A 19,139-nucleotide genomic window follows, 5' to 3' on the forward strand; every position below is an offset into this window, starting at 1 on the left:
CCCCCTTTTGAATAGTGTATCACATTGTGCTGAAGTCCCCAAGTCAGAATATGAGTCCTGATTATAAGGACAGAAACATAAAATCCTTCTAAAGCATTTCTCATATGGGAGCATTTGAGAACCCCGGCAGTCAGGGGAATGGGTTACAAGAATCTGTCCCTGCATTTTAATAAAGACCTGGGACAAATACTATGGGGACTTCTGGAGATTTCCAGTAGCTGATCACTTACCAAGGTCCGTGGTGTTGGTTTACTCTGGCATAACTGTGGTGTGGTCAAGTGGAAAGGGCAGGAAGTGCTTGAATCCGTGCTTGATTCCGGTTTGACTCCTGGCTAGTGCTTATAAGATGGTGACCTTGGGCAAGTTACCTTTGCCTCGGTTCCCTATCCATAGAATGCCCAATACCAAACGAAATAATGTCTACAAAGTGTTTCTGACACCACATGGCACACAGTAGGCATTTAACAATCCTGCTAAAGTTAGCTGATACAGGTAAAGCCTAGACTTATTAAAAGTTCTCCCCTGGGGGCTGACCCCGTGGCCGAGTGGTTAAGTTCACGCGCTCCGATTCAGCGGCCCAGGGTTTGGCTGGTTCCGATCCTGGGCGCAGACCTAGCACTGCTCGTCAGCCCGTGCTGAGGCGGCGTCCCACATGCCACAACCAGAGGGGCTCACAACTAGAATCTACAACTGTGTGCTGGGGGGCTTTGGGGAGAAGAATGGGAAAAAAAAAGAAGATTGGCAACAGATGTTAGCACAGGTGCCAATCTTTAACTACAAAAAAGAAAAAAGTTCTCCCCCCCAAATTTCCTAGCATCTCCTGCCTGCCTGATGCCTGTCCCTTCAACCCAAACTCGGAGGCATTATTTAAAGTGGTCTGTTGGGGCCGGCCCGTGGCTGAGTGGTTAAGTTCGCATGCTCCGCTGCAGGCGGCCCAGTGTTTCGTTGGTGCGAATCCTGGGCGCGGACATGGCACTGCTCGTCGAGCCACATTGAGGCAGCGTCCCACATGCCACAACTAGAGGGACCCACAACTAGAGGGACCCACAACTAAGAACATACAACTATGTACTGGGGGGCTTTGGGGAGAAAAAGGAAAAAATTAAAAAAATAAAATAAAAAATAAAGTGGCCTGTTATTTAAAAGCAAAATTTCTAGGACTGTTTAGCTTTCTAATTCACTTTACAATTAATTCAATTTCTGCATATAAAAATTTTACATTGTCATTAGGAAAATTACCAGAGTTTCCTACCATGTTTATCTGTACTGTCACCTCACCAATTTCCCTGCACCAGCCCCTCCTCACTTCTGTATTATTTATACCCCAGTTTGATGCCCCTCCCACTACATTCACATTTTTAGTAGGAAACTCTTGAAAGCTTGGCCATTTTAAAACTCAAAGGAAGTGTACCTCCAACAGTGAGACTCAGGCTGTGTGACAGATGGTAGAAAGAAATATTTACACGAAGGCTGTGGCTGGGAGGGCAGACACGCTCACTGTTGCCGTAGGTGAACTTGTGTTGCTGCCTGTTGGACACGCAGGCACAACGTGGCGAAGCCTCCATGAGTCCTGACGTGTCTTCCTCACAGCAAACAGCCGCCACCTTTAGTTACTCCTTGGGGACCACGATTTTTCTCAGCCAGCCTCCTTCACGATCTCCTCCAAAGTGCGCTTGGCTCTCCCGGGAGAATCGCAGCTGAGAATGACAGCTGGACGGTTGCACCTGGCTCACCAGCTTCGCACACAGCTTGCTTTCAAGGAAGTGGGGCAGCAAACTGGCAGGTAGGTGATGGTGTGGTGGGACAGGTGCGTGAAGTCGAGGATTGGGAAGAATCTTCCCTCGGTGTTAGTGGAAGGACAGATCTGTGGGGGGCATCACAGCGACGGGCTTGGGAGTCAAGGGCAACTGGTGACATGGGGAGAAGGGAGGCAGCTGCTCTCACTTCTGCCATTTTCACGAAAGCCTACCTTGCTTATGTTTACTAAAATGTTTCAAAAATAAAATGTGGGAAAAGCAAAATTTTTTAACAAGTTTAATACAGGAAGGTGTTATGGTCTTTCTGCCCCTACAAATTTAAGTCTCCTCCAGGGGTCTCCAGGCAGACCCTGATGGGCTCTCCCCGTGTGGGAAACACTGCCACCTGCTGGGCATTTGGAGACTGTCAGCAGACCCTGCTAGTCAAACCGAGGCCCACTTTCCCAGCAACCTGTGTGTCAGCAAACTGGGCCACCAAAGCAGAGGCGCACAGCATCCAAGAGCTGTGGCTGCCTTTCCCAGTGGCCCCAGGGAGGAATTACTCAACCGACCAGAAAATAGAGATAATCAATTCGACCTTGTTCTTAACCTTTAAGAGAAGTGTATTAAATTAAAATTCTAATACTTGCCTTCTGAAATGATTTAATTTGTCCTACAATTATATTACCTCCATAAAAATGAAAACAAACAAAATAGCGTTGGATTATATGAGCAAAACTGTCCTTTTGCCTAGCTTCCCCCTTACCACCTATGACACATGAGGGGAGCCTCTGTTCCATATCTACACTATAGGGTTGTTATAAGGATTAAAAAATCTAGCACTTAGTAAATGCTCAATAAATGGTGGCTCTTATGCTTAATTTGGTTCTAAAATTCTATGAAGCTTGGAAAAGTGGTAACATGTTAACCCATTATTAACCCAATACTTCTTCCAAGAACGTTTTTTAGAGAACCCTCTTTGTGCTCTTCTGTTGGGGTCCAGTCCTAAGTGAGACGTAGATCATAGGAATCTTCTGTCCCAGCCCTACCCTCTGCTGTTCCGAGGTCACCCTACTGCGCCATCTTGGTTTTCCTGAAAAAAACAAAACACACTCCCCAACACACACGCACACCAACAATTCTGACCGGAATGTGCCCAGAAGAGCTGCAGTGGACACCATGGGGGAGGAGAAAGGTTATGAGGATTTTTGGGCGGGCTTTTGGAGCCCACTTTGCCTTTGGCACCTCCATCACCTATTTCTGGCCTTAGAATTTTAATCTAAGCCACTGATTGAAGCCCATATATGATTCAGCAGCGCATGGGGAAAAAAATCTTAGAAATACATTGAATCAAAACAAAATAAAAAACAAAAAGGCCATCTAAGGGAAAAGCCTCTGTGCCGGAGGTGGGGGTGGAGCACCGGGGAGGGGCCGTGAGAGGTGAGACAGCTGCCTTAGGGAACAGCTAAACATTTGCTAAGGGAGTGGGAGAAAACAGAGGAGTGGGGAGAGAGAAGTGGAGAGGAAGTGCAAATAAAGTTCACTAGAGCCGGGAGATGACCTCGTGAGCCCATTCTTCATTCCACGCACGCTTCCTACCCTCCCTCTCTGTGCTAGACTTGGGGTGGGGGCGTGAAATGTCACCAGATGCAGCTCCTCTGGAAGGGAAACTCAGGCCTATGATTGCTCTTTGGAGGTTCAAAGCCTTGCAGGACTATGCCTGAGCCTCAGACCGTGACAGACGTCATCAAACACTCTCCTGGCCTGTGTGAGAACAGGCAGCACTCCATTCACACTCATTTCTCTTTTGTTCGCAGAGGAATAATCTGCACAAAACATGCAGTAGTTTTGTGCCTGGCTTTCCAGCTGTGGTCTCGGGGGAGACATTATGTTTGGAGCATCCCAGCTTTGGAATCCGTTGACCTAAACATTATCAGATGTGTACTCAGAACCAATGAAATTGTGTTCTGTGGAAATATAAAACAAGGGCACTTCTGATTCCTGCAAAAGCAGTTAACTGTCTTGTATTCATTGCTGACAGACTAAAGACCACCCTCAAATTCAGCCAGCCAGGACTCAGCAGTGCCCAACATGGGCCGTCAGAGTTCAGTGACTGCATTGTGGGCTTAGGCACTGTGTCAGTTCATGAGCAAATTAGATTAATTGAGAAAGTAAGTCATTTGTGTTTGGTCACAGCAATTAGACAAAATGTGAGATCACAACATTGTGAGAGCAAAAAGTTTGAACCAGTCCTTCAAAATATGAAGCAACTTGTTGGGGCTGGCCCCATGGTGTAGCGGTTAAGTTCAATGTGCTCCAATTCAGTGGTCCAGGTTCATGGGTTCAGATCCTGGGCATGGACCCAAACCACTCGTCAGCCATGCTGTGGTGATGACCCACATGTAAAGTGAAGGAGGACTGGCACAGATGTTAGCTCAGGGCTGATCTTCCTTAAGCAAAAAAAGAGGAAGATTGTCAACAGATGTTAGCTCAGGGGGAATCTTCCTCAGGGAAAAAAAAAAATAGAGCAACTTGCTGATGTGTAACTTCAGCTTTGGGTAGTTACAATAAAAATGAGGGGTGGGTGGGAGTACAGTCTGCAAGTTCATTAGGGGGTGGGTGGCATGTGCTTGATTTCTAAGCCAATCTAAAACCATAGAAACATAAGCATAATTTGGAAAACTGTGGAGCAGGATTCCACCATGCGATTTCAAGGCAACATTTTGCATGTGATCTACGATCCCCTTGGGGCCATATGATTATCCAAAGTAACAGAGAGTAACTGTTAATGTAGTCTTTTTCCAACTAGAACATTCTGAAGGACTCCTCAAGTTATAAATTAGCTAAACACTGCTAAGACTTGGAGAGCTTTAGAGCTCCTTGCAGCATAGTGCAGTGACAGAGTAACCCCAGAGACGTTATATCTCAATGCAGAGTGGAAGAATCTGCTGTGTTCCCCAAAACTCCTTTCCTTTTCTTCCCAGACCCCCGGAAAGACTCAGTTTCCCCACCTTGACTGCATTTAGGGGTGGCTGTGCGACTGAGTTCTGGCCAATGAAGTGTGAGTGGGAGAGGCCACTCACTAGTTAGAAACGAGTCAACATCACTGGGTACAAGGTCAGTATACAAAAATCAATTGTATTTCTTTACACTAGCAACAAATAATTTGAAAGTGAAATTTCAAAAAACAGTTCCATTATCAATAACACCAAAAACGAACCCCCAGGAATAAATATAATAAAAGATGTGCAAGACCTCTATCAGAAAACTATAAAACACTACCAAGAGAAATTAAAGAAGCAGGGGAAAAAAGGAGTTACATACCTTGTTCATACATTGAAAGAATACTGTAAATCTGATAAATCTCCCCAATTTTATTTAGGGGATTCAGTTCAATCCCAAGCAAAATCCCCACATGAGTTTTTGTGTGTAAAAACCAACAAGCAAATCGTGAAATGCAAAGTGTCAAGAACAGAAAACAGTCTTGAGGAAAAACCAAGTAGAGGATGTAAATCACTGATTTTCAAGCTACTATAATTAAAACTATGTGGTATCAGTGAAAGGATAGACAAATGGGCCAAAACAGTAAAATAGAGTTCCCCAACTCAACCCACACATATATAATCAACCTGATTTGCAGCAAAGGTACAGTGCCACACAGCGGAGAAAGGAAGATCTTTTCAGTAAATGGTGCCGATCCATTGAATATTCAAATGGGAAACACCTTGACCCCTACATCATGCCAAAGACATAAATAAATTACAGAGAAATCATAGACCAAAATGTGAAAGGAAAACAGCAAAGCTTTCAAAAGATAGCAGAGGAAACACAGAACATCTTCATGACCTTGGGATAGGCAAAGATTTCTTTAAAAGGACGCAAAACATACTACTCATAAAAGAAAAGATTGATACCCAGTATTTCATTAAAATTTAAAACTTTTGTTTATTTAAAAAAAATGAAGGGAGTGAAAAGGTAAGCCACAGAGTGTGAAAATATAATTGCAATCCGTATAATTGACAAAGAATTCATATCCAGAATATATAAAGAACTTCTTCAAATCAATAAGAAAAAGAGAGACTATCTAAAAGAAAAATCAGCCAAAGATTTAAACAGGAAATTCTCAAAAAAGAATACTAAAGTGTCCAACGAGGCTTTAAAAAGGTGCTCAATAACATGAGTCATTAGGAAAATGCAAATTAAAAACACAATAAGATACCACAGCACTCACACCAGAATGGCCACATGAGAAAGACAGACAATACCAAGTGCTAGCAAGGATATGGAGCAACTGGCAGCCTCATGCAATGCTAAAGTTGGGCATGTAAATTTGCAGAACTACTTTGGAAAACTATTTGGCAACATCTACTAAAGTTTTATGTATGCACGCTCTGTGACCCAGCAATTCTACTGCTCGGTACATACACAACAGAAATTTATAGATATGTGCAGCAAAAGACACATTCATAACAGCTTTACTGATAATAGTCCAAACTGAAGACAATCCAAATGCCTGCCAGCAGTAGAATGGATAAACTGTGGTATATTCATGCAATGGAGTCTTATACAGCAATGAAAGAGAATTAATTGCTGCTTCAAGCTACAATATAGATGAATCTCACAGATGTAATATTGTATGAAACAAGTGTGTGTACCTTCCCTATGCTCTCTTTCCTCACCTGCCAACTAAAATGACAAGGACTCCGAGGATCTAGAAGAGGGTTGAGCAGCAAAATAGAGCTTGGGGGCCCCTGAATGATCATGTGGCCAGGAACACCCCCTTTGTGCTGTGACGTCAGTGAAAATGACTTTTTGTGTTAAGTCACAAAATCTGGGGTTAATCTGTTTCAGCAGCCACCATTTCTTACCCTCAGTGGTAAACAGGGCAATGTATAGTTAAGTGAGAACAGGTGGTACCATCAGAATGTGCTGGAGAAGCTCATAAGAAGGAGAGGCCACCAGGAGCTGGTGTTGTCAGGAAAGGCCTTTTCCCATATACAAAAGCTGGAAGTCAAATGGAGAATGGGGCTTGGATAAGTTACAGGAGAAATTCTTCCAGGTAGACGCAGTGGTTTGGGACCTGATGCCGATGGAGGACAAATGGAGAGCATGGCGTTCCTGCAGGTGGAAGAGAGGTTGGGGCCAGTTTCTGCAGGTGCCCCTGTCATCTGCTGAAGGATCTGGGAAAAGAAGGGTCCATGACTATTCTTTCCTCTGTAGATCTGTGACCCACAATTTGAAATGACAGATCTGCTCAGCTTACACATTCAGGGCAGTTTCAAGTGAGATGTATGTAATTCCTTTCCTCTGACAACATGCTCTGTTGTCCTCTCTCTGTTTCATAATTGTCTACTTTTAGGAGAATTTATGGAGCCTGATGAATAGCTTAACATTTCTTTCTTTGAATTTCCAGATGTTCTGACCAAATTCCAACTTCCAGTTGGACGTTCCCAGCCCTTCTCGAGGGCTGTCTGGTAATTTTCTAATCCTGCCTGGGACATTCCTGTTTCCTGCTGAGAAATAAGAAAACAACAATGCTTCCCTAAGGGTGGTCTGCTTCAGCCCTGGGCCCTGGGATCTCCATTTTAGGGAAAGTGTTTACAAGGGTATAAAGCTCTGAAAGGAAGCGGGCCTGTGAGTCTTCTGGGAAAGAACATGGGCCCCCGCCATAAGGATTTGCCGCAGAATTCTGCTGCATTCCTCAGCGGGACAGACTGTCTAGGAAGTTCACTTTGATTAAAATATAGCTACATGTAAGTGTGTGTGAGTGGGTGTGTGAAACAGATCTGAGAAAAAGGCAGGCAAAAGTAAAGGGAGTGAGGGAGATAAGGAGAGAGGTCACAGGCAAATAGTTCTCTCTCGGTGCATAAAGATTTCTTCGGTGCACTTGAATTTTTTTTATTATGGAAATATTCAAACATACACAAAAATAGAGAAAATAGTGTAGTGAACCACCACGTACCCATCATCCAACTTCAACAACTATCAACATTTTGTCAATCTTTTTTACCTATCTGCTCCTCTCCTTTTTTTTGCTCTAGAACTGGGAATTGGCAAACTAGCACTCACTGGGCCAAATCCAGCTTGCCTCCTGTTTTTGTAAATAAAGTTTTATTGGAACACAGCCGCAACTATTCCTTTATGTGTTATCCACACCTGCTTTCACATCACACCAGCAAGGCTGAGTAGTTGGACAGACATTGTATAGCCCAGGAAGCCTAAAATATTTCTATGTGAACTTTTAGAGAAAAAGCTTATACTGGGCATCATACCATTTCACTCATAAATGTTTCAATATGAGTCTCTAGCAGATAATGTAACTGTGGGCCTCCAGGACCAGTGCAACTGACCTCGTCTCTTACCACCAGAGTGATTAAGAACTGCCTTTCAGAAAGTGTGCAAAGTCACATAGCCAGGGCACGTGCAAAAGAAGAAATCGTGACCTGAAACGACTTCAGAACCAAAGATCCTCCTTCCCATGGAACCCAAGGACCAGGATATGACTGGAACTTGAAAGTCAGACTCTTCTCAGAAGTGAGTGGTCCCTCATTCAGGAAGATCTGGTGTTAAAGTTCCTTCCCCACACTGTCATAAATATTTAAAACCTCACCATACATGCTTGAAGCCCACCAATCAAAACCTATCCCCCCAGTGTTTCCCTGTGCCAGCCTGTTCTCTCTAACCTCTTAAATATCCCCCCAAGTCCTGAATCGGGGAGAAAGATCTGAGGGCCCACGCCCCCTGTCTCCCTGCAGATTGATCTCGCAGAATAAAGCTGATTTCTCCCCCAAAGGTTGATGCCATAATTAATTGGCTTGTTTATGTGCATCGGGCAGAGAACCTCAATTTTGTGTGGTAACAATAAGAGCTTTATTAAAGCCATATCTATAATAGAATTATTATATCTAGCAAAATTAATAACTCCTCAGTCTCATCTAATACCCAATCTGTGTTTACAATTTCCCTATTACTTAAAAAACTGTCTTTTTACAGTTGTCTCTTTCACATCATGATCTAAACAGGTTCACACATTGCCTTTGGTTAATATGTCTCTGAAGTGTCTCTTAATCCATTGTTTTTCTCCCTTACCTCCCTCCCTCCCCCTCACTGCCTTCTTTTGGTGACATGTGTCTGTTGAAGAAACCAGATCATTCATTGTATAGGATCACCGCAGTCTGGATGCGGCTGGTTGCATCCTCACTGCATCATTTAACATGACCCCAGTGCACTTTTGTGTCTCGGCTATGTGCAGTGACATGGGGAACCTCCATTGCCCTTTCCGTGGGAGGTGTGTGGAGAGATGCGGAATGAGAAATCAGTCTATTCAGACCCGGGATTGCCCCTCCAGGATGGCGAGGAGAGCGTCGGTTACAGCTACCTGTAAGGCTCTCGTAATGTAAGCCAGCCCCAGGAAGGGTCCAGTGCTCCTTAACTCAACCATGTCTGAACTTATGTTGCACAAGGGTTAGAATAAAATAGTATTAACGTGAGGAACGCCAGTAGAGTAATCAAAGTAAGAAACAATGCTATTGACAGCGACACACCCTTTATAAAAATTAAAAGTACAAAACAAATCAAAACACCCCTACCTATGGGACAAGGACCCAAGCCTCTTCAAGGACCTACAGCGAACCCTTGAGGGAATGCCTTTGGGGAGGAGGCAGGGAAGGGAGAGGCCGTTTGAGGAAGAGGAAAGGCCAAGCAGGAGGGGAGGAGGTAGGGCACTGACCCTCGATGGTGGGTCGCCTGGAACTGGAGAGGAGGAGTGACGACTCTGCATCAAACAAATAGACCATCCGGGAGGGGGTCTTCTCCTTAAAGGAGACTAGGCTATATGGTTGCCAAGAAAAGCCAATGCTTGTTTTGGAGTGATTTGGTAGTTTTTTTGGGAAAAGTGGTGAGCAGATCTGTCACACCTCTGGCTGGTGAGGAGACTGAAGTGAAGTGGGATCCCCCACTGTGCGGCCACCTGTCCCTCTAGAGTCACAATGGCTTAGCTGAGCAGCCTTCACTAGCAGGCGACAAGAACCCAGAAGAGGCCTCCTCCTATGGGCAGTGGCAGAGTTTCCTGAGGGGAGGATAAGGAGCCCTGGATCAGGGCATGTGGAAAATGCAGCTGCCTGGAAAGGGGAAATCGGGGAACAGAAAGAGAAGTTGAGAAAGCCACCCCACAGGATGACCTTCCTTTGAAGGCCTAGGTCTGCAACTGTTATGGGTCGAATTGTGCCCCCACTCAAAGACATGTTGGAGTCCTAACCCCTAGCACCTCAGAATATGACCTTACTGGGACACGGGGCCTTTACAGAGGTAATCAAGATAAGGTAAGGTCATTAGAGTGGGCCCTAATCCAATATGACTGGTGTCTTATCAAAAGGGGAAGCTTGAGACACGTACACAAGAACAGCACGTGACAGCTGTAGTTATGCTGCTGCGGCCAAGAAGCAGGAAGACAGCCTTCCCTACAGCCTTCAGGGGCTGGGCCTGCAGACACCTTGGCTTCGGCTTGCAGCCTCCAGCACTGGGACACAACAAATATCTGTTGTTCTAAGGCACCCAGTTGGTGGTGCTTTGTTCTCACAGCTCCGGGAAACTGATGCCGCCACACTTTTCCCTTGTGTTGTTTGAGAAGGTGCCAACATTGTATAGTTAGAACCTCTGCTCCTCCCATGGTGTACTGTTCTTCTCAGAACCACCTGACCATCCACAGAAGATGGATGCACATCTCCTTGGCAGCCCGAGGAAGACAGCAAGGCGGTTTGCACGCAGGTGACACCATCAGGTGTCCTGCCGGGACACTGGCGAAGAGCCACAGCCCGCAAGGATGGGCTAGTTCCCAGACCCAGGCATCAGAGGTTATGGGCAGCAGCAGATGGACCCATGGGGCTGCTGTCAGCAGAGAAGATTCTCCTGAATACCAGAAGAGCAATTTTCTGATTGCTCACCTCAAAGTTACAAGGGATGAGATAGGCAGGAGAGAGGCTGCCATACCTGCATCATGTAAAGTTATAACACCCGGACCCCAGAGTGTCTTGTCCTAAAATTCTCACAGCTAGACCCACAAAGCTGGGCAAGAGGCTTGAGGTTGTGAATCCTTGCGTACTTTCTTAGTCAGTTATGTGGGAGTGACTTTGGGAGAGTAAGGGCAGGCATCAGGATGCAGGGAGAGGCAGGCAACACAAGGGGAATGTTCCGGGAAGGTTAGAAGGAAGATGACAAATAAGGTGCAAAAGCCACGAGACTGACCCTTGAACCAAATTCTGAGGAAGGAGCACACAGTCAGAGAAAGTGGTGCAGATGAACCCCACTCTGGAGACAGAAAGCTCCTTGCTCAGAGGCAGGGACCATGACCTTGAACGTCTGGGTCCCCTGCTGGAGGTCAGACTGGGATGCCTAGGCAGGTCTGGAAACTGGACGGCAGTGCAAGCTGTTGTTTTGATCCTCTACCATCCCCCGCCACCCCCCAGCCCCTCTGCTCTGAGGGTAGGCTGTGCCTCGTTCCTTTGAGGAGCTCCATGTGGTCTTGGTGAGGCACCTATCACAGTCCCCTGCCTTCCTCTCACTACAGCCCAAGGGATGGGCCTGAAACTCAGGCCCAGCCACTCAGAGCCCTTCCTGGGTGTTCTGTCTTCTAAAGCAGGAAGTTCTCTTCTGTAGTGTTGCCAGACTGGCATGATGTGAGCCACGAGCTGCCTATAGCCATGTTGAACCTGGCTCAGTAACAGTCTCATCGCCGAAGGATAGTGAATCCTGATAACAACATAAGGTCACTCGGTTCCGTCCCCACCCAACCCATGGACACAAGTATGAGAACTAAAGAAAGAGGCTGTGAGTGAAAATGAATTATTTCAGTAAAATCGCCGTAAAACTGGAAGGCGAGGGCAGCACACTGGAGAGGAGAGAAGCATCTTTTTGCCACTTCTTCACAGAGCAGCTCCCAGCTTTGGTCCAGTGAGTTCTTCAGAGGCAATACCAGCGCCCGGCGGGAGACTTTGGTGCTTGGCCAGGAGCACTGACCCCTGGTGGCAACAGTGGTGCCTGGCAGGAAACAGTGATATCTCGAAAACCATTAGCAGTAGCCAAGGAGAGACAGCAAAACAGCACCCAGGGAGAGTCATACCTGCGTGAGACCTATTCCTCTTCTCCCAATTCACAAACATGCTTCTATTTTCCTATGGGGGAGGGAATGGTTAATTTACAGAAGATTCCAGGTCTTGCTTCAGCAGGAATGGCAAGAGCAATGAAATGCACATATTACTCTCCCTGTGTCCCCTTTTGTATTCATGGGCTGAGGTGGCCTGGGAAACTCAGGTTACATCTGGGTGACCTTAGTAAAGCTGGGCCACCTTATAGCCATTGTTTGAGTTATCTATTGCTGCACAACGAATTACTCTAAGACTCAGAGATTCTAAAATAACAGTAAATGTTTATTATCTCACACAGCTCAGGAATTTGGGAGTGGCTTAGCTGAGTGGTTCTGGGTTGAGAATCACCAGTGAGGTCGCAGCAAGCTGTTGGCCAGGGTTGTGTAGGACCCACTTCTTGACTGGGGCCAGAGGATCCACTTCTAAGAAAGCTCACTCATATGGCTGGAAAATTACGTTGGCTGTTGGTGGGGGCCTTGGTTCTTGCCCACGTGGACTCCTCCACAGGACTGCTCAAGTATCTTCACAACACGGCCGCAGACTTCCTTGAGAGCAAGTCGTCCAACAGAGCAAGGTGGAAGCTGCAGTGTCTTTTAGGATATAGCCTCAGATGTTCCACTCTTTCCTTTCTGCAATATTCCACTGTTACACAGTTCATCGCTATGCAGTGTGGGGGGATGGCACTAGGAGGCAAGGCTCGTTGTGGCCTTCTTGGAAGCGGACTGCTACAGCCAGTCTCAGCATGGTACCATATTCAAAAGAAGCACCTGTTTCACATCCAAAAGCACTGAAAAGCAACTAGAGTCTGTACTGAAGTCTCCAGAAGGAGCAATTACATTGCAGCGTGCCCAGCAAAAGTTCTAAAGTTCCTCTGCACTCGTCTATTTCCCCAAGTCCCACTCATCACTCAAGTGCTCTCCAAAATCTCTCTTCCAAACTTACTCAAATCTTCACATCTCTCCTGTCACTCCCTCCCCACCTCAGTTATGTAGATCGTCAACCTCTCTCGATTCTCAACTCTCTTCTTTGCCTTGACGCCCCAGGAACCAGGTAGGCAGCCACAGACGCTCGAGCAGGGCACCGGGAGTGGGAATGAGGGGAGGCTGGGAAGAATGGTATGCTCACATTTTGTGCCTGTATCAGATTTATGGCCTAAGAGCCTAGAATCTAGTAGGTACTCAATAAGTGTTGGTGAATTAATAGATAGTAGCATTTAACAAATAGGAAATTCAAAATGAAAATGCTGGTATTCATTGATAATACATAGCAACAAGGTAATGGAACACAAACGTGACATGGTAGTATCTTGTTTAAAAATGTGCATGATAAGGACAGGTAACGTTGCTACTTTTCTGTGTATGTAGTTTTTGTGTTGTCCTCGGAATAAGCCTCTTGAAAGCAGGATCTGTGGTGGTTTCTTTGTTTTTTTGTTCTTTTTTTGGTGAGGAAGATCAGCCCTGAGCTAACATCTGTGGCCAATCTTCCTGTTTTTGCCTGAGGAAGATTGTCAGTGAGCTAACATCTATGCCAATCTTCCCCTATTTTATGTGGGACGCCACCACAGCGTGACTTGATGAATGGTATGTAGGTCTGCATCCAGGATCTGAACTCTCAAACCCTGGGCCACCAAAGTGGAGCATGCAAACTTAACCACTATGCCACGGGGCCAGCCCCAGATCTGTGTTTTATTCATCATTATATCCTCAAAGCCTGGCAGTGCCTGCCTTAGGGTAGGCAAGAGTTTTGTCAGTAATTTATTGAATCCTTACAATGTGTTCTCCAGGGCCCATACATATATTAACTCACTTAATTCTCATAGTAACCCAATGAAGTGGGTTATATTATTATCATGTCTGTTTGCCAGATGAGAAAATAAGGCACAAAGGGGTTGGGTAACTGGCTGGAGAGCACAAAGCAAGAGCTGGGATTTGGAACAGGGCAGTCTCGTTCTAGAGTGTGCAACCACTGTCTCCACCAAGTCTCCAGGGTTTGTGGAATTGAATTAAAGTTGAGTGAGGGGATCTGTCAGACCTCTTCCAGGGAAAGCCTGTAAATTTACACCGGACACATCTAGGAAAATACTGAGGAAGTCCTGGAAACTGCCAGTGTGCCTTAAGGTGACTCATGGAGAGCAGGGAGGAAGTCACAATGCCCCTGAGGGCAGTTGGTTTCGAGAAGGATGAACTATGTCTGGAAAATCAGTGAACACACAGATGGTTTTTAGGGCAGTGAAAATACTCTGTATGATACTATAATGGTAGTTACATGTCCTTATACATTTGCCCACACCCATAGAAGGTACGTGCCCAGAGTGAACCCTAAGCAAACCGTGGACTTTGGGTGATAATGGTGTGTCAGTGTAGGTTCATCACTTGTAACAAATGTACCATTCTGGGGCAGGAATGTTGATAATGAGGGAGGCTATGCACGTGTGGGGGCAGGGGGTTATGGGAAATCTCTGTACCTTCCTCTTAATTTTGCTGTGGAATCTAAAACTGCTCTAAAAAAATAAAGTTAAAAAAACATTATCAGCAGAAAAAAAAATCAATGAACACAAATAAAGCCAAGCAGCTGTGTTCACATTAGTGTCAAAACAGAAACCCAGCTGGAGCAGGAGCCTTTCCACCTGTCCCCCTTGCCTGCGTGACCAAGAGCCGGGTGAACATTCAGCTGATGCTGGGCCCATCACAAGTTCTATAGCTCTGGTCATCACTAAACTCTGGTATGTTGGATTCGTGTTCAGTCTCATCTGGCTGTTAATGTCTCAGTGAAATTTTTTAAATTACCATGGAAACCAGGAAGCAACACTCCTATTTGGGGAACTAACTAATGGAAAGTTTTATAAAATAAGTAACACAGCTTATGCTTCAGCAATGGGATTTGTGGCTCTCTCCCATGTTACACAGCTAATGTCCACCTCATTTCGTACCACATAATAGTATACTTGTAGCCTTCCGAATTTTGAAACTGCACAATTATTGGAGAATTTTAAAAAGAATGAGGATATAGTGATTTCCCAAATATATAAAGAAAAGAGTTTGCACTGCTGAAGCAAAAGAAAGCAGAGTTATGGTAATGAGAGGCGGTGGTGCACCAGGGTGCAACTGGGCTGGCGTCGGGACACGTAGGTTTGAATTTCAGTTCTGCTACTTACACACTCTATGTCTTTCCACAGGGCACTTAACATGAGTCTTACGTTCCTCACCTGGAAGTTGAGAGGGTTGCCCTGGCTAATCCTCAAGGACCCGGCCAGCCAGAGGTCTGAAGCCAGGAGAAACGTGGTGCGGGTTAAGGTTGTGGCGCCAGCTTCCACACGGTTCGTGTGCACAGTGAAGCCCATGAGAAGTGTTCTGTTTGGAGAAGCAGCTCTGACAACTGGGGGCAATGCAGTCATCCGCAAAGGAAGCAGCCTTCGAAAGTGCTCCCAGCCTGTTGTCCCAAGAGGAAGGAAGGCGTGAGCTCGTTTCTGAGGGCAGATCCGCCCTGAAGGAGCACTAACTAATTTTCCCTTTGCCCCAGTTCCTTGAACTCGTTCTCTCTCTTTATTGTGCATATTTTTCTAAACACCTCAAATCCTTTTATGGAATAAAGTTAGGATATAAATGTGTTCATTTTTAAAAAAATCCTGAAAAGTGAGTTGCTTCAAACTACCATAGAACTACCATATGACCTAGCGATGCCACTTCTGGGCATACACGCCAAAGAATTGAAAGCAGAGACTCGAACAGATTTTGGTACACCCATGTTCAAAGCAGCATCATTCACGATGGCCAAAATGTGGAAACAACCCAAGCGTCCATCAACAGATGAATGATAAACAAAATGTGATACACACACTGTAGTATACTATTCAGACGTAAAAAGGAATGAAATTTTGAAACATGCTAAAACTTGGAAGGACCTTGAAAACATTATGCCAGCAATAAGCCAGACACAGAAGGGGAAATATTGTATGATTCCATTCATAGGAGGTACCAAGAATAGGCCAATTCATAGAGACAGAAAGTGGAATAGAGGTTACCAGGGGCTGGGGGAAGGGAGAAGAAGGGGTTATCATTTAACAGACAGAGAGTTTTTGTTGGAGATGATGAAAAAGTTTTGCGTGTAGATAGTGACGATGGTTACATAACTTTGGGAATGTGTTTAATGCCACTGAATTGTACACTTATGAAGGGTTAAAATGATAAATATTGTGTTATATATATTTTACCACAATAAAAATAGTTTTTTATGGTGAAAAAGTTATATTTGGAATTGGTCAGCTGGACTCAGTTCAGAGGATCCCAGCTCTGTTGGCAACATCCAGAGCATCAGAGTCAGGCCAGTGGCACGTATACCTTCTCTCCGTCCGGCCGGATTGGGGTGTGGACCTTGGCCGCGTCAACGTCATGGAGCGTCTTCACAGCCTGTTCGATCAGCGTTTCTGGGACTTGACATCTACAGTGAGCACAGTGTGTTGCTGTCTTTTATCTTCTTCACAGCTGACTTGGTGGGGGGGGGAACATGATGATGAGGTAGTGGTCAAGCTGGTTCTCCTGGGGGCACTCTTCCGGGGGTATTCGGGCTGCCTTTGGAGGCTCAGAATCTTGGGCAGTCGGAAGGTGGGTGACGTGCAGATATTCTCTTTTCTGTGTGGCTGTGAGTGCCTTTCAGCCCTGCTTTCTTGGCCTTCAAGGCCTTTGCTGTGGCTTCCACTTTGGGAGGTGCAGGGGCTTCCTTCTTTGCTTGCAGCACCATCCGTGTGAAAGCGTAAAAACAGTTTTTTAAAATGAGCTGCTGTTTGTGCTTCTGTTAAAAACTTTTTTTGTGTGTGTCAATTGGGTCTCTGTAAAGTGCAAGGGAAAGGAGAGGAAATGAACGGGGAGGCAGCTGCTCCATTGTGAAATCTGCCTGGAAATCGCGATGACTGAAACGTCAGGCTGTGTATGTGTTTGTGTGGGTTTGGGAGGATGTGAGGAGGACGTGGATCTGAGAAAGGGCAGAGAAAGTCAGAAAGGCAAGAGGGAGCCAAAGACTGAACCACAGAGCAGCTCCTCCCCTGACAGGATCGCTGTCTCCAGATCCCAGAATCACAGAGCCCAGCTTGCTCCTGACTCAGCAGCTGTGGCCGAGTCAAAGTCTGTCCTTCATCCTCCTCCCAGGAACGTCTGGTGGCCATCCTTCCAGAGCTTTTCTGCTCCTCTTCACCATGGGAGGTTTCCAAATGGGAACATTTCTTCCACAGATAACAGACTCTGAACAGAATTGGGAGGTGACCTCCCCTCTCTTCTTAGAGCTACCGTTGCTTACACAACCTCTGTGACTTGGGGTCCCTGTCCGTAATACACAGGTCACACTCACTATTACCTTTGAATAGCAGTAAATCCTTAAACGTGCACAGTGCTCGACAATTTGGAGAACACTCTGGTAGGCTGCGCCCCAGATGTCAGCTCTGTGGGGCCAAGGATTCCTATCTGTCTGTCCTCTGCTGTTTTCCCAGCACAAGGAACCATGGGGCCATGCGGCAGACGCACAATCAACTTTGCCTGACTATGTGACGAGCCGCTGTCTCATTTAGCCCCCAGAGCAACACTGTGAGCTATTTTTCTCCTCATTTTACAGAGGAGAAAACTGAGTCTCAGCAAGACTGAGTAATTTGCCCAGTGACCCGGGATTAACACAGGTTGTTTGGCTCCAACTCCACTGAATAAGAAGTACATCAAAATAAGGGGCCGGCCCCGTGGCCTAGTGGTTAAGTTCGTGCGCTCCGCTCTGGCGGCCCAGGGTTTTGCCTGTTCGGATCCTGGGTGCGGACGTGGCACCGCTCATCAGGCCATGCTAAGGCAGTGCTCCACATGCCACAACTAGAAGGACTCACAACTAAAAATACACAACTATTTACCGGGGCGCTTTGGGGAGAAAAAGGAAAAATAAAACCTTTAAAAAATAAACTTATTTTTTAAACACCTATGAAGGTACATGAAGCAAATACTTTGAGCCCCTGGTTGATGCTGTCTCCTCCCACCCACTTTTTCTTGCCTCAAGCTTTCCTCCCCTCTCCTCTATCAGCTTCATTTTTTTCTTCCCAGCGTCCAGCGTGCTGCTCTCCCAGACATTCTAGAATGCCCTTGTGGGGTCTCACCCTCCTCTCCAAATGGCTTGTTGAAGAATTCCCTCCAACCGCTCACATTCTCTCCCTAGGAGGAATCCTGGCAGACACAACCAGTTGTGTCCTAACACTTTTCCAGGGATATTGTTGGTCCCTTGTATACCAGATCTGGCCTCTGCCCTGCTGGCCCACTGGTCAAAGTGTATCAAAGGGTTTGTCGAATGGGGCAGAATTCCAGGCTCTTGTAATCTTCCTTCTCAGGATATTACTCCAGGTCTTTGGTTAAAAGTCCCTCTGTGTTTACCAGGAATGGACAAATTGATGTCGTGCACCTCCTAATATGATGCCCTAAAAAGAGCACAGCATCATTTTTGTGGTATTCTGCCCCAAACACTGAAATCATGAGGAAGCATCAGACAAACCCAAATTGAGGGGCATGCTGTAATGCAACTGGCCTGTGCTCTTCAGAAATTTCAAGGTCACGAAAGATGAGGAAAGCCTGAGCGCCTGTTTTAGAATGAAAGAGACAAAAGGGACATGACAACTGAATGCAACATGATCCCGATGTGGATGCTGGACCTCTTGTGATGTGACTGAGACAGTCAGCGAATCTTGAATGGGGCCTGTGATTAGATGGTATTACTGAATCAGCGACAATTTCCTGATTGTCATGGTTGAATGGTGGTTTTGTAGGAGCATGTCCTTGTACTTGGGAAATACACTCTCAAGTGTTAAGTGGGAAACAGTCTCTCTGCCTTTGGATGCAGGACGACAGCGAAGTGGGTAAGAGGACTCTTACCCGCTTTGAAATCCAACACGCCTGACTCGCATCGCAGGCCACGTCTCAGTGCCCTCACCTGTAGAGTGGAGCTCACACTAGACCTACTTCCGAGGGTATTTTAAGAATTCGATGAGATACTGTTTGTAAAGAGCTGAACCTGGTGCCTAGCACATACCAAGCCCTCCACGAACTCTAGCTGTCTTTATTGCCTGCACGTGTTTCAACGGGATGAACAACTTTTATTGTACTAAACACTGGCTTTCCAGCTTAGTGGCTGTGCTTCGAGAACGTGTCACCGTAATCATGGGCATTGTTGTCTTTGGGACCAGCCACTGGTCAAAATTATTTTCTTTGGCCTGAATTCAAGTTCCCAAGTTCAAGCATTGACGTCT

At 45.9% G+C, this 19,139-nt stretch overlaps 1 long non-coding RNA gene and 1 pseudogene across 1 annotated transcript; one reads left to right on the forward strand and one right to left on the reverse strand.

Moving 5' to 3' along the window:
* The first annotated feature begins 63 nt into the window (after positions 1 to 63).
* LOC139079349 (uncharacterized) lies at positions 64 to 7,860 on the forward strand. The gene is made up of 3 exons (XR_011532920.1): positions 64 to 1,783; positions 4,721 to 4,853; positions 7,150 to 7,860. It is a non-coding gene; the product is annotated as an uncharacterized lncRNA (long non-coding RNA).
* An 8,291-nt stretch (positions 7,861 to 16,151) lies between these two features.
* LOC103559588 (large ribosomal subunit protein uL23-like) lies at positions 16,152 to 16,726 on the reverse strand (annotated as a pseudogene).
* Between the last annotated feature and the right edge of the window lie 2,413 nt (positions 16,727 to 19,139).

Source organism: Equus przewalskii, chromosome 25 (genome assembly GCF_037783145.1).
Source record: "Equus przewalskii isolate Varuska chromosome 25, EquPr2, whole genome shotgun sequence".
Classification (NCBI taxonomy): Eukaryota; Metazoa; Chordata; class Mammalia; order Perissodactyla; family Equidae; genus Equus; species Equus przewalskii.